Source organism: Macrobrachium rosenbergii, chromosome 3 (assembly GCF_040412425.1).
Source record: "Macrobrachium rosenbergii isolate ZJJX-2024 chromosome 3, ASM4041242v1, whole genome shotgun sequence".
Classification (NCBI taxonomy): domain Eukaryota; kingdom Metazoa; phylum Arthropoda; class Malacostraca; order Decapoda; family Palaemonidae; genus Macrobrachium; species Macrobrachium rosenbergii.
This window is the reverse complement of record NC_089743.1, coordinates 84,848,369-84,861,859: the sequence shown is the minus strand read 5'-3', so window position 1 is coordinate 84,861,859 and position 13,491 is coordinate 84,848,369. Positions and strand designations below refer to the sequence as shown.

Below are 13,491 nucleotides of genomic sequence, written 5' to 3'. Positions count from 1 at the left end.
CCCACTAATTTAAAAAGAAATTAATTTTATACTTAATGTAACATTCCTTGTTTCCGAATGTTTCTCGAAACGATTGCATAAATACCATAAATGTTCTTATTCGGGTCCCGTGAGTGTTAAATCGTGTATGCGTTTCAGTTAGGGAACTTCTGTACAAGTCCTTCTCTTGTTTTATTTTATCTTCCAAAAGCTTCTCTTTGTTATACTTACTGCTCATTAGCGTATCTACATCGAAGATTCCTTATATGAAATCCCCAGTTCTCTTTTGCGTGTTTCAAGCACCAAACTCGACATTCATGCTTGAATTTCTTGAAACTTATAAGAAGTTCAAGCATGAATAACGAGTTGTGCCATACAAATAGAAAGGTTTGAAAAGAAACTCAGAAAACGCGAGAACTTCTAGTTCTCCTCTGTTAGCGGCCTGGCGATTAGAACTCACTTGACTTGATTCGCAATGATTATGCAGTCGTTTCGAAAAACCTTCGAAAACGGTTTCCATGAGAGATATGCTATAAAATGGGGAAGATAGATGGAGAGATAAGTGATTGGTTTTTATGTATCTGTTAAAACCAATAACGGAATGTTACACTGGATAAGAAATTAATTTTTCCAGTCTAGGGATTTTGGTAATACCTTGTATATATCTGTTTCTGAAAGCATGTTCGTGAATGAAACTTATCCAATTTGATTCATCTCAAAATTAATATAGTTACCAAGCCCGTTCTTGAAAACAGAGTATCTGCAATGTTACAGCTGTAAATTACAGAAGTAACCTTCAGTATCTAAAGAAATTCCTTGCTTTAACCCAACGTAATCTTCCTTTTCAACCCAGGGGGAAAAATTTAATGGAAATGGGTCTCAGACTTTTGTCATGTCACAGACTGTTTGGAAACGGGTAAAATTCAAAATGAGTAATTCGGTTACAAAATCCACAGCCGGGGGGTTGGGGGGGCGGCTTCAGAATGACGAAACATTAATTTCAGATTTTTAAATTTAATGGAAGTGGGTCTCAGACTTTTGTCATGTCACAGACGGTTTGAAAACGGGTAAAATTCAAAATGAGTAATTCGGTTACAAGATCGGTGGGTGGGGGCTTCAGAATGACCAAACATTAATTTCAGATTTTTAAATGTAATGGAAATGGGTCTGAGACTTTTGTCATGCCACAGACGGTTTGGAAACTGGTAAAATTTAAAATGAGTACTTCGGTTATAAGATCCACAGCGGGGGGCTTCAGAATGACGAAACATTAATTTCAGATTTTACCCACATTCCACATTCCACCTCTCTGTCACTTTCTTTGGCTTAATCAGCCGAGTAGGACATCCTTTCTCCCACTGTGAATGTATTCTCTCTCATTGGTGATTGCGAAACCTTACACTACTTGCATCACGATGGCAGTGTTTTCTAAGATGCTTCCTGCTCAAGAAAGCCATGGCAACATTCGGTTGCATTTTCGTCAGAGGTGCAATACTGTCTTCTCTACATTCATCCCAATGCAGCAACAACCATGTCTAAAAAAAATCATTGCCTTGCAACCTAGCCAGTTAATGTATTCATTGCTGAATCTCCATGCATTTATCTTTGAACCTTACCTTACCACTGGATGAAGATTCTAATCAGATTACTGTACTTCCAAAAACGTCCTCTTTCACCCAACGTCAGTATGCTTACAATGGTGCTTGGAAAACTGATGAGGAGCCACATTCATTCATAAAACAATGGCAGTATATCTCTATTCTTCGCTCTCGAAGTTTTTCATTGTACCTGAACAATTTTTTTTCTCATAAAGGTAGTGGTTTTCTGTCTGGGATTGTTAACGCATTTCAAATCAGTATTTCTGATTAGGTCAGCAGGAATTTATTAAAAATTGACATTCCAAAAAACTGATTATCTTCACCTTAGCATCTACCTGTTGTCTTGATATTTCTCTAAACCCTATTAATATTTTGAACTCAGAATGCACTCCCTCATTTCTAGCGAGATTTGGAATACAAATGAGTAACATTATGTTTTAATAAGACAATTCCTCAAATCACCGACCAGTGAAATATTATTATATAGAAGAATGCCCGTAACATTATGTTTTAATAAGACAATTCCTCAAATCACTGATCAGTGAAATATTATTATATAGTAGAATGCCCATAACATTATGTTTTGATAAGACAATTCCTCAAATCACTGATCAGTGAAATATTATTGTAGAGAAGAATGCCAATCACGCAAACGTAACAGAAATATAACATTCTAACTATCATGAAAAGATTATTTAAAATAATTGCTCACCTGTAAACAGGTATTTAAATAAAGATGAGATGCTCACACTCAGATGAATGGAAGAAAACAATTACAAAGAGCAGAATGAGGTGCAGGAGGAAAGGTAATGTCTTTTCATGTGGGGGTAAAGCGGCCGTGATGCCATTTCTACTCACTGGATTTTTATTTGAAAGTCTAGAGCCCTAAGCACATGTTTAGAGTTAGGAAGGTGCAAAAGGGATTGGAGACCACTGTGGTGTACTGTTTGCAGAAGCATTATTATTATTATTATTATTATTATGAAACCTATTCATGTAGAACAAGCCCACAGGGGCCATTGACTTGAAGTTCAAACTTCCAAAGAATTTCCTGTTCTTTGTATAAGGTCCACAATAATATATCAGTGGTAGAATGTGGGATTTTATAAAAATTTAAAAACTTTGAGACCCTGTCCTGGATTCATCTTCAGTCCAACTTGGACTGAAGATAAACCCAGGATAGGGTTCGAAAGCTTTTCATACATTTTTATAAAGTCTCACATTCTACCATTGATATATTATTGTGGACCTTATACAAAGTTACTCCAGTTCTCGGCATTGAGAGTTCTACACAGTGAGGTGTTCATTAGGAAGAAGTGAGAGGAAGTAAACGAAAATACAGAAGGAAGAGAACCCACTTATCAGAAAAGAAATAAATGAATTAATAAATAGATAAAAATGCATTAAAATGCAAGGAGAATAGTATCAGGGTAATAATGCATTGCATCTTCGCTTGAACTCTGAAGTTCCAATTGCACGACACCCTCTCTTGGGAGACTTCTTTTCACAGTCCAACGGTGGGAATAAGGACCTCTGGAACTGAGTAGTTTCAGTGAGGTACATTTACTGCATTGGTGCTGCTGTTCAGCGAATATGGTTGCTCTCGGCAGATAGAGGGGATCATCGATTAATTGGGAATGTGAAAGATCTCTGTTGAAATATAACAGAATGCGCAATTGACCCCAAGGAAAGCAGCGTGCTTGCATGACGGATCAGTCAAGTTATTATTACAAGGCACACTTCTGAGTTATGGATGATCACAGTGGTGATCATCCCCAAAATATTAAGACTTCTAATTGTGTAAACAGGCTGAAGAACTGTTCACCACTGAGAGCTCTCAAAACATTTCACCTGTTGTACGCTTTTATCTGCAGTTCTTTCAGGCAGACTTGTGTTTTAACTGAGAAAGAAGCATTGTTATGTGTATATTGAGATTAAGGTTCCTTATTTTTTTTTCCTCTTTCTTACATTGCAGACTAACTATAACACACAATGTATGTTGTTTTCAAGATAATTGTAAGTTGCATTTCAGCCAAGAGTTGTTTGCATAGCTGTTATAGCACGTATGTTAGGTTTAAAACATAGGCCTGATTTGTTAGGCAAGGCACGTAGGATAGGCTTCTGATATTTAGGCCTAATTTCTCGTGCGTCATTCCTGGGTGAAAGGATGGGTTATTCTCAGAAGCCAGATAATATCACTGAAATGCCTGGAATGGCCTTTTGGTAAGAAACCACTGTGATTCAGTTTTAACGAGGTAATCGACGTAGTAGCAGCATCAACCAAACTGCCCATGAGTTGTACATGGAATTCTTAACAAATAATTAGCCCCTTGTAAAATTTTTTAAGTAGATATTTCAGTCTGTTGGAGTGCGTCTAGATTCCTTTCGCTCTTAATATTAACAGGTTCATGGAAAAATGACGACTGCTAAGTAACACTCTGTTAACTGGGCTCATATTTGTAAAAAATTAGTCATTGGCCAAAGATACATTTTATTTTTCTGTATGCAAGATTCATTAGATTTACTGGCGGCAGTCTTGTTGTTTCCTTCCCAGAAATAATAGCTTATGAAAAACGTTATTGTTCTGAAGGATCGAAAGAGGATTAGCTGAAACGGGACGCTTTATTTTATAATTAAAATCTCTATATGCAAGTATATGCCCCCATAATGTTGATGGATAGGGCAGTAGAAAGTACAACAAATTTTGTTCAGTCATTCACAGATACAATAAACACTTTGAAGATCAGTGATAATTGAAGTCCAGGTGACCCTCATATTTTCTTTTTTTAACCCTCTCCAGGTATTGTATGCCATACAGAATATAGTAATTATAATAAGATGAAATCTTTTTCAAATTTCACCATAAAAGGGGAATCGACTGTTGAATTTCATGGCTTCGTTTTTGGCCATGTTGATAGGAGATCAACAAAAGAATTGTAAAAATATTCCATCTGCTCTGGTAAATTTGCATTCTGAAACACACTCAATTATACTCATTTCATTATATATATATATATATATATATATATATATATATATATATTATATATATATATATATATATATATATAATAATATATATATAATTTATATAGGTACATATGTATGAGGTTGCTCATAGTTCAGTCCATTTCTAAACAAGCTGGAATGCTTCAGGCACATTCTGTCAGTCCCACTGTGCCCCTGGTTACCTAAACAGTGAATTACGTACCTGGTGCAATACTGGACAATGTCATCTCAGAAGGCTTGCTAATCCCAAGTTGGAGCCACCTTTTTAAAGAGGTCATCAGTAAACTATTTCCCCAAACAGGTCGGGGCTCCAGAGAAAAAAAGATTAAAATAGTTATTGCCATATTCAAACTTGAACTGCTGAATCGTCTATAAAATCTCTTTGCTGCAAAAGTTCCATGACATTAGTAGCTTTATAGACCTACATTAAGAGGCTCATTAACAACTCGTTGAACCTCCGTTCATTCCATTTTCAGCTAAAATCATCTCTACTTCGATTTCATCATAATCAGGTGTTGTCAGGCTTCTAAGATTCGTATTATTGATTCCACCTCAAAAACTGTGAATTCACTCGTAAGCACATTCAAGTCTTCGGGTATATCTGTCAGATTATTTCCTTCATATTGCTTATTTATGACCTCACAAAAATGTTCCGCCCAACGTTGCCTAATATCCTGTTCCTATATTATTGATCCATCTGCCCTTTTGACAGGTATTTTCCTTTTTCTTTTCACATATGGATATTTCGTTAATAGTCCAGTGAGCTACCTTAACACCAGTGCCACTCCCTGAATGCATAGCTTCTTAACATCATCAGCTTGTCCGTCCAAGTTTTCTCTCTTATCTCGTCTTGATTTTTGTTTAACTTCACTTTCTAGACTTGAGGACTTAGCGCACTTCTTCCTTGCGTTCTTCATCTCCTCCCTGAAATTTGCCTCCGTGTTCCTTTTGCTTCCAATTGTCCTATATTGTATTCCAGGTTTCCTCCGTTACTTCATATCCCAGTACTTCTTTTCCAGCTGACTGATAAGCATTCTTGATATCAAATCAGTCCACATTCACTTTCTGCTCCCCAAAATTGAAGTCAGTATTAATTCCTGTATAGGGAAACGGAAACTTCAGGATTAACTCTCAAAAAGCTTCCACTTTCCGGAAGCTGTTATAAGAAACAATCTGTTTAAAAAAAAAAAGAGGGAAAGTGAAAACTGGGAAGAAAAAGAGAAAGATGTACTGGCATTTATTGGAAAAAAAAACAAAAAGATTGTTGTATGTTTAATTATTATAACAAAATTACACCATCGTTCTTGAAAGGTTGGTTTCAAAGACATGCAGTTGTCAGTTTTGAATGGTTCAGCCCAAAATACACCCATATACTCATCGGGGTTCATAACACTGTATAATTAAACTAGACAAATGTAATATAAATTATGTCGTATGATTATTAATCTTTCGTCAGTTTTCGTTACACACTTTCTCTTCAGAATAACATGGTAAATAACGTTAGGGCATCATGTATATTATTATATATATATATATATATATATATATATATATATATATATATATATATATATATATATATATATATATATATATATATATATATATATATATATATATATATACAGTATATTACTATATATATACACTCATTATGTAGGTGCATACTTATATTTTTTGGACTTGCTGTTTTTAACACAGACTTTGGTATGCAACTGTGCCTTTGAGCAAAATGTGTTAACTAGGGAAAAGAACTGTCACTAGGAAAAGGTTTGGATTCATTTTCCTATTTCACTCAGTCTGTTAGTTTCAAAAACGGAATGAAGTATAACGCTACATTTGGAGTTGCTTGGAGCTTACAGTGAACGTGACTGCCTTCGTATTATTTTGTTCGTTGCTTTTTCGTCTGCATTTATCATTATGCTTGTTGATTCTGCGTTTGTTGCCATGCACTGACATCCGTTAGGTACCAGCCTTGGCGAAAAGGAAAATTGCACGCTAAAATTTCCGTTTTATTTTTAATTCCATCACGGCCTATTTACTCACTTGTTGTTTGCAGTGTTTTGGCTGATATTTTACCCAGTCACCTGTATATAATTTAACCTTGAACTCCCCCATATGGGAAACGCCGTTCACACAAACACACGCTCACCCACACTCGCGTGCACTTTCACTTTGCTGCCGTTATGGGGTTGTCAATGGACATTCACCTCTGGCAGAAAGTCAGTATGTGTGAATTTTTTTCCCCCTTTTTTTTTTTTTTTTTTTTTACATTATAGGGAAGTACGCATCAAGTGAGTCCGTGGCAGTGTCGTAAACCTGACCTCCCTCGTTTCTGCTGCTGAAATTAGTATTGTTTCTGCTACTGAAATGAGTATTGTTTCTGCTACTGAAATTAGTATTGTTTCTGCTACTGAAATGAGTATTGTTTCTGCTGCTGAAATTAGTATTGTCTCTGTGGTTTTCATTACCGAACCTCGTGCATACATACAGTGATATCACTTCCTTGCAATAAAATTTTGAACTGTTTTCTCTCGCGCCAATAGAAGGATGAAAAATAATAACGGCGGGAAGCACATCAACAGGAAACTATATTATTGTGTGCCAGAGAGCCGGAAGTATTCTTTAGTGAGTTATTGGGTCGTGATGCAATATAGATATTGAAGATAATTAACATAAGAAACACTTGATCATTGGGTTTCTTCAGACAGTTTTGCCCTTCAACGGGATCTGCATAAATGGGCGTGTGATTGTTACTCAGTTCTCTGTGCGGGCGAATGGGAAAGATTGTTATATTTTCATCACTCAAAACGAGCAAATATGCCTGTGAACAAGAATGAAAATTCATTTAACTCCCAAAACCTCCCCAGAATAGAATGCCTACATGTTGAAGAGGAAAAAATGAAGAAAAGAAAATAATAGATTAATAAATAGTAGAGGTAACAAATAAATATACATGCTTGCATACAGACGTATACATAAACAACAGTAAAGATAAAACTTAACCAATGAATGGTTCATGGCTCTTGAAAGTAAGTATGGGAGCCTCGCTGTCGCAAGCATAAAAGACATACCTCCAGGAAAACCACTCTGCAGAGAAACAAAGAAGAACCAAATGACTTCAAGCGCTGGAGAGAGTGACAGTGATGTACCTCAGCAGAATGTGGAGACTGAAGTGATCTGCCCACATTAGATCTTGAGGTGCTGGCCTTCAGGGCTATATTCCCCGTAGGGGGGTTAGTGCCGTCAGTGCACCTCTCACGGTGCACTGTAGGCATTACTTCGGCCCCTCGCTGCAACTCCTTTGATTCCTTTTACTGTACCTCCACTCATATTCTCTTTCTTCCATGTTACTTTCCACCCGTCTCAATTTCCCTTTCAGCGCTGAGTGACCTTATAGGTCGTAGTGCTTGGCCTTTGGCCTAAATATATTTAATTCAATTCAGGAACCTAATGGAAGTTCTCTATGGCTACAGAACTCACAGAAGATGGCCAAACAGGGTACCTTCTAGTTTTGGTTTAGAATTTCAAATGCAACTAACATTATTGGAAGAAAAGAAACCAATCCATCGACCACTCTAAAAGACAGGTTACCCAGGCGACTGTTCACATTCACACAAAAGAAGAGTATCATAATCTGCATCAGGTTTTTCATATAGGCGCCCTAGCCAGCGTCTAGAGCTGCTGAGTGATAGGCGCGGCTGTTTATGTAGACCATGTTACATGAATCCGACACAATAACTGGCTTGGGAAAGAGGAGTGGGAAAACCACCTGAGCTCTTATTATTGACTTCTTGGCTGAATAAGTCTCATTTGAACTTTCTAATCTGAAAAAAAAAATATATGACTAATGTCCGCATCGTGCTGAACTATTAAACTGCTCGATCTAATGACATTACCGTCATGAATTCTTTAATGTGTAAATAGACTATGTACAGTTTAAATGTGAGATGATGTCTTTGTTTTCTAATGTGGAAAGTAGGAACGGCGCTTAGTAGAAAAGGACAGCAAAGTTTATTTAGCCTTTAGGTGTCAAATTTAATCAATCCAGCCATGATTTCAATAACGGCAGAACACAAGAGTTGGAGCAAATGGTACTTGGTTATTTAGATGGAAATATATATATATATATATATATATATATATATATATATATATATATATATATATATACTCATATACATATATTTAATTAATATATATATATATATATATATATATATATATATATATATATATATATATATATATAGTAACAACCTTGGGATTTAACTTGGTAGGTCGAGGCTAAGTCCATTCAGGTACAGAAGGCATAAAAGGAAAGGGGACCTGATATTATGCTTATTCCTGTACACATACGAGTAAACTGTCAATTCTCTCCTTTTTGCAAACGGTTTCAAAAGACTTTCATTGCTCTTCAACATCCCAGTCAGTGTTGTATCACTTGCAGACTTCAGCCATTCCAGAAACAATTCCCAAATGATTTTTTTTTTTATCCCATAACAACTAACTCCCTTTCCCTGATGGCTCACATCACTCCCTCCATAAATATATTCAAGAGGTTTAGACATAACACACCATTGTCGCACACTTACTCTTACATCAGAAGCTATACATTCTCACATCTATATATTTTATTAATTCATGCTTCCCTTCAATCACAAAACTTTTCAGCATCTGTTGAAGACTAATGTCGTATACCAAGCATCCTCAAAACCCACTATATTTATCCTATCAGTTTTTTTATAAGCGTTTTCTAGGTACGTGGATATCACAAACAGTTTTTCCTTTGTTTTCGAAATTCTTAGGCAACTGTTCCATAACAAATGCTTGATGCTTGCACCCTTCTTCATGTCGAAATCCACACTGTTCTCCCTCGCTCGTACTATGCACCTCCCTGGGCATACCAAGTAATGCTGTTCCCTATAGTTTCTAAAGTCCCCTCTATCCTTTCACCTTTATATGCGCGATCAGTTATTCATCTCATCCGTTTCCCCAGACGCTTTCCTTCATCCAGATACCCTAATACCGTTGTGGGCTATTCAGCCCTGCTATCACAATGCCACTGCGTTGCGCTTTTAATCTCATTAAATCCTAGGCTCTTTCCATCCTTCAGCTTCTCAGTTGCCCTCCTCATGTCCCCAACCCTTGCTTCCACAAGCATTCTCCAAATTACACTATCTCTTTTCACTCCCCTATCTTCCTCATGAACAGATTCTTCAGATTGCTCATTCCGTCGGCCCAGAACTGCCTTAACCTCAGACACCATCTCTTGATTTGCATCTTTTATTCGGAGGTCTGTTTGCACTTTCATCATGCATTTTCTCTCCATTTAATATCCTGTGAAAAAAACTTTTATTAACCCTATTATCTTCTCCTGTCTCCTTTGTTTATTGTCTTCTTTTTCTCTCTCGCATTCGTCTTGGCTACCCCATCCATTTCCCTCTATCACTTTGCATAATCTTCTCGGTGCTGCTATAATATGATATCTTCCGAGCTATTTGCGACCTACCAAAATTAAGACAACCCAAATAAGACCCATGGCACTACTTCCTCAAAACTATATACAAAACTATTTGATCCAGAGGTACTAAAGATTACTAAACAGTGACTCACCCAACGTGTTTAGTGTACTCGCCCTGAGGGGTGAAATGTAGAAAATGGATGGTAGATATCATATTATAGCAGCGCCTCAAATGATCACTGTGATTTTTCAATATGTAGACCTCTCCTTACCTCATAGCACCACATACTGATTTTGTCCCCTCTTCCTACACACCAGTACCCACACACACACTAGCAGGCTAACCCTGTTAACTGATCAGGGAATTTTACATGCTGAATCTTTGACCCTGGTCTTTGTTCATGTGATTTTCTCCTCATCCACTCTTCTCACTTCCGTTTTATCAGACTTACTTATCTTAATTATGATGTTAGCCCCGTTATCATGCCTTCCTCCCCAGCTTAAAATTTGCTCAGTCATTCACTCTACTAACATGAGCCTAGCAAGTTCCTCGCTGGCCTCCAGAGAGAGAAGCTCGTATGCATTTAAAAGGTATTACTCCCCAGTGGAGTTCACAGCCCTGTATATATATATATATATATATATATATATATATATATATATATATATATATATAATATATATATATATATATATATATATATATATACATTAGCTTACAGAATGACATTTTTGTATTCACAAATATTAGCCACAAATTTCGTTTAATATCCGATTCACTATGCCTAGGGAATAACGTATACCCAAAGGGAATTATAATTGACAAGTGCTTCGTCACAAGTGGGATTCGAACTGCTGCCAGGTTGGAAAACCACGACGTACATTGGCTCTGCTTTTAAATAGGATGGTCTTAGCTAATTCTTCCCTTAAAATTCATAATTAGAGTCGTTCGAGGAGCAAACTTTGAATTCTTTCACGAGAAAAAAATGGATAAACGAAATAAAAACTTTTCCTTCTAAGTTGTTTCATTAACTTGTTTTTAAACACATACTGAATCCCTCCTTGCGCCTTCGTAGGTGAGGAATAAAAATGTACGCTGTAGCTTTTGATGTAAAATACAGTTTATCTTTTATATATCACTTCGGACGTCACTCATTTCTCGTTCTCTCCCTTCATGATTCTCTCTGGTGTGGGAAATACCTCCCACCCACCAATGCAACCTCCCCTATCAGGAATCCCCTCCCAATTTCATTCCCCATCCCTCCCAAAAGTAAAATTATGCTTAGTTTAAATCTCCCTTTGTCCTATTAACCAAAACAGTTTCTGTCAGCTGTTTTGTCATTGTACCAGTATACAGACGCATCTTTCAGAGGAAAACATTTGTCATCCCGAGCTGTCACTGTTAGTCTGTTGGTGAATTAACCAAAAAGGAAATGAAAATATTGTTGGCTAAGTCCAGGATGGAGAGTCGGAAAGGTGACAGCGAACTGTGGAGGGCTCGAAGCATGGCAACTGGAACGGAAACGCCCGAACAATGGGGCTTTTGGGTAAAACCTGTTTAATTAAAGGGCAAGGCCACACCGGACGCGGCAAGCGATTTGGGCGGGAGAGCAGGTCAAAGCGACACATTGCCACACCAGGAACGCCTGCCTCCCTCCCTCCCACGCATCACTCTCAGCAGTCGAAGCTATCCTGTGCAGGCATGTCATTATCGCGTTTGGGTAGGAAATTGCTTTTAATCGGAAACCTAAGTGCTAAACTTGACGATAGACTATAAAGAAGAGTGTGGATTCATGATTTCAATAAACAGAGAAGGGAAAGAAAATGAATTTGACAATTTATATTGCCGTCTCGTTTATACGAAGACAAAATTTTATGAATATTTACGTATGACCTAACGATCTTTTGATTCTTTGCTTGCAATACTGCTGTAGAATTGAGGCTCACAAAACAAACGACGAACTATAGGCAACCCATCTCTCCCGAAGGCCGGCTACTAAACAGTGTTTCAACATGAGGGAGGGAAGCCTTCATGAATTATTTCACTGAGTTGGAAAGTTCCATGGCAAAACGATTTAGCCTTACCAGGGGATATAATTGCGGCAAACATAACCTAAAGTTCATAAAATTCATTGTCCCTTATACTTTCAGAATTAACTAGTATTTGCATGACATATATTGTTAAAACATATGAAAGTTATTCATTTGAAATATCCTATTTCATCTTTAGATTTGTATCTGGTTATCTTTCCAGCTTCATGCATGGAAAAAATCCCCCTCTGTCTTTCTATATATATATATATATATATATATATATATATATATATATATATATATATATATATATATACACACACACATATATATATATATATATAATATATATATACTACCTAATTATATATATATATGTATATATATATATATATATATATACTATATATATATATATATATATATACACACACACACACACACACACCATTAACTCACCATCAGTAAGCAGTCGATTATATCTTCCCAATGCTTTTTTAACACAATGTTATTTTTGTGGAGTGGATCATGGGTTCCATACAAGCTTTCTCTGAAAACCCATCCCCAAATAATTCTTCTGTCATGCATTATGTCCAATCACGACGGCTGGATACGTACACTTCGGCATCATCATCATCATCCAGGTACCCATATCCCCAAGGACGTCGGCAATCATGGCTTGCCACTCCTCTCTATTCCGGCTCTCTGCAAAGCAACTGAGCTGCATATTCTTCCTCCAGTCATTCTCAACAATCCATCCATATATTTTTGTCCAGGTCTTCCTCTTGGCCGACTTCCATTGATTTTACCAGTGAGAGAGAGATGTTCTAGTTCTTGTCTTCACTATGTGACCCACAAAACCGCGTTTGAAGCCAAAAGTTTCTCAGTGCCTACTCTCTCTCTAATACCTGCTCATTAGTTTTCCTTTCTGTCCATGATATTTTCAGCATCCTTCTCCAAAACCACATTTCTGCAGCCTGTAACCTCTCCTCATCTGCCTTCCTCAAGGTCCAAGTTTCACAGCCATACAACAATACAGACCAAACAAAACATTTCACAAATCTTCTCTAAGATTCATCGATATTTTGAGTTGGTGACTAATTTCTTTATCTTACCAAATGCATCTTTTGCCATGAATATTCTCTTCTGGTCTCTTTTTCATTTTCCATCACTTGTGACAGTGCATCTAAATAATTAAAACTATCAGTTTGTTTTTAACTGTTTCAGCATTAATTCTTATATCTGTTCTTGGGGATTTCATCTTTGGAGATAACCATAACTTCATTTCTTAATATTTATTGACAGACCTCTTTCTCTGCTTGACTCTTAAAAAATTACTGACTAAAGCTTGAAATTTATCATGAGAGTCTGCAACAAGTGCTGTATCATCAGCATATCTGATATTAT

At 36.8% G+C, this 13,491-nt stretch overlaps 1 protein-coding gene across 1 annotated transcript in view; it reads left to right on the top strand.

Annotated features, from left to right (window-relative positions):
- Nucleotides 1-13,491, top strand: part of LOC136826613 (cytochrome P450 2L1-like) — a 68,576-nt gene that overhangs the window by 29,686 nt on the left and 25,399 nt on the right. The window lies entirely within an intron of this gene.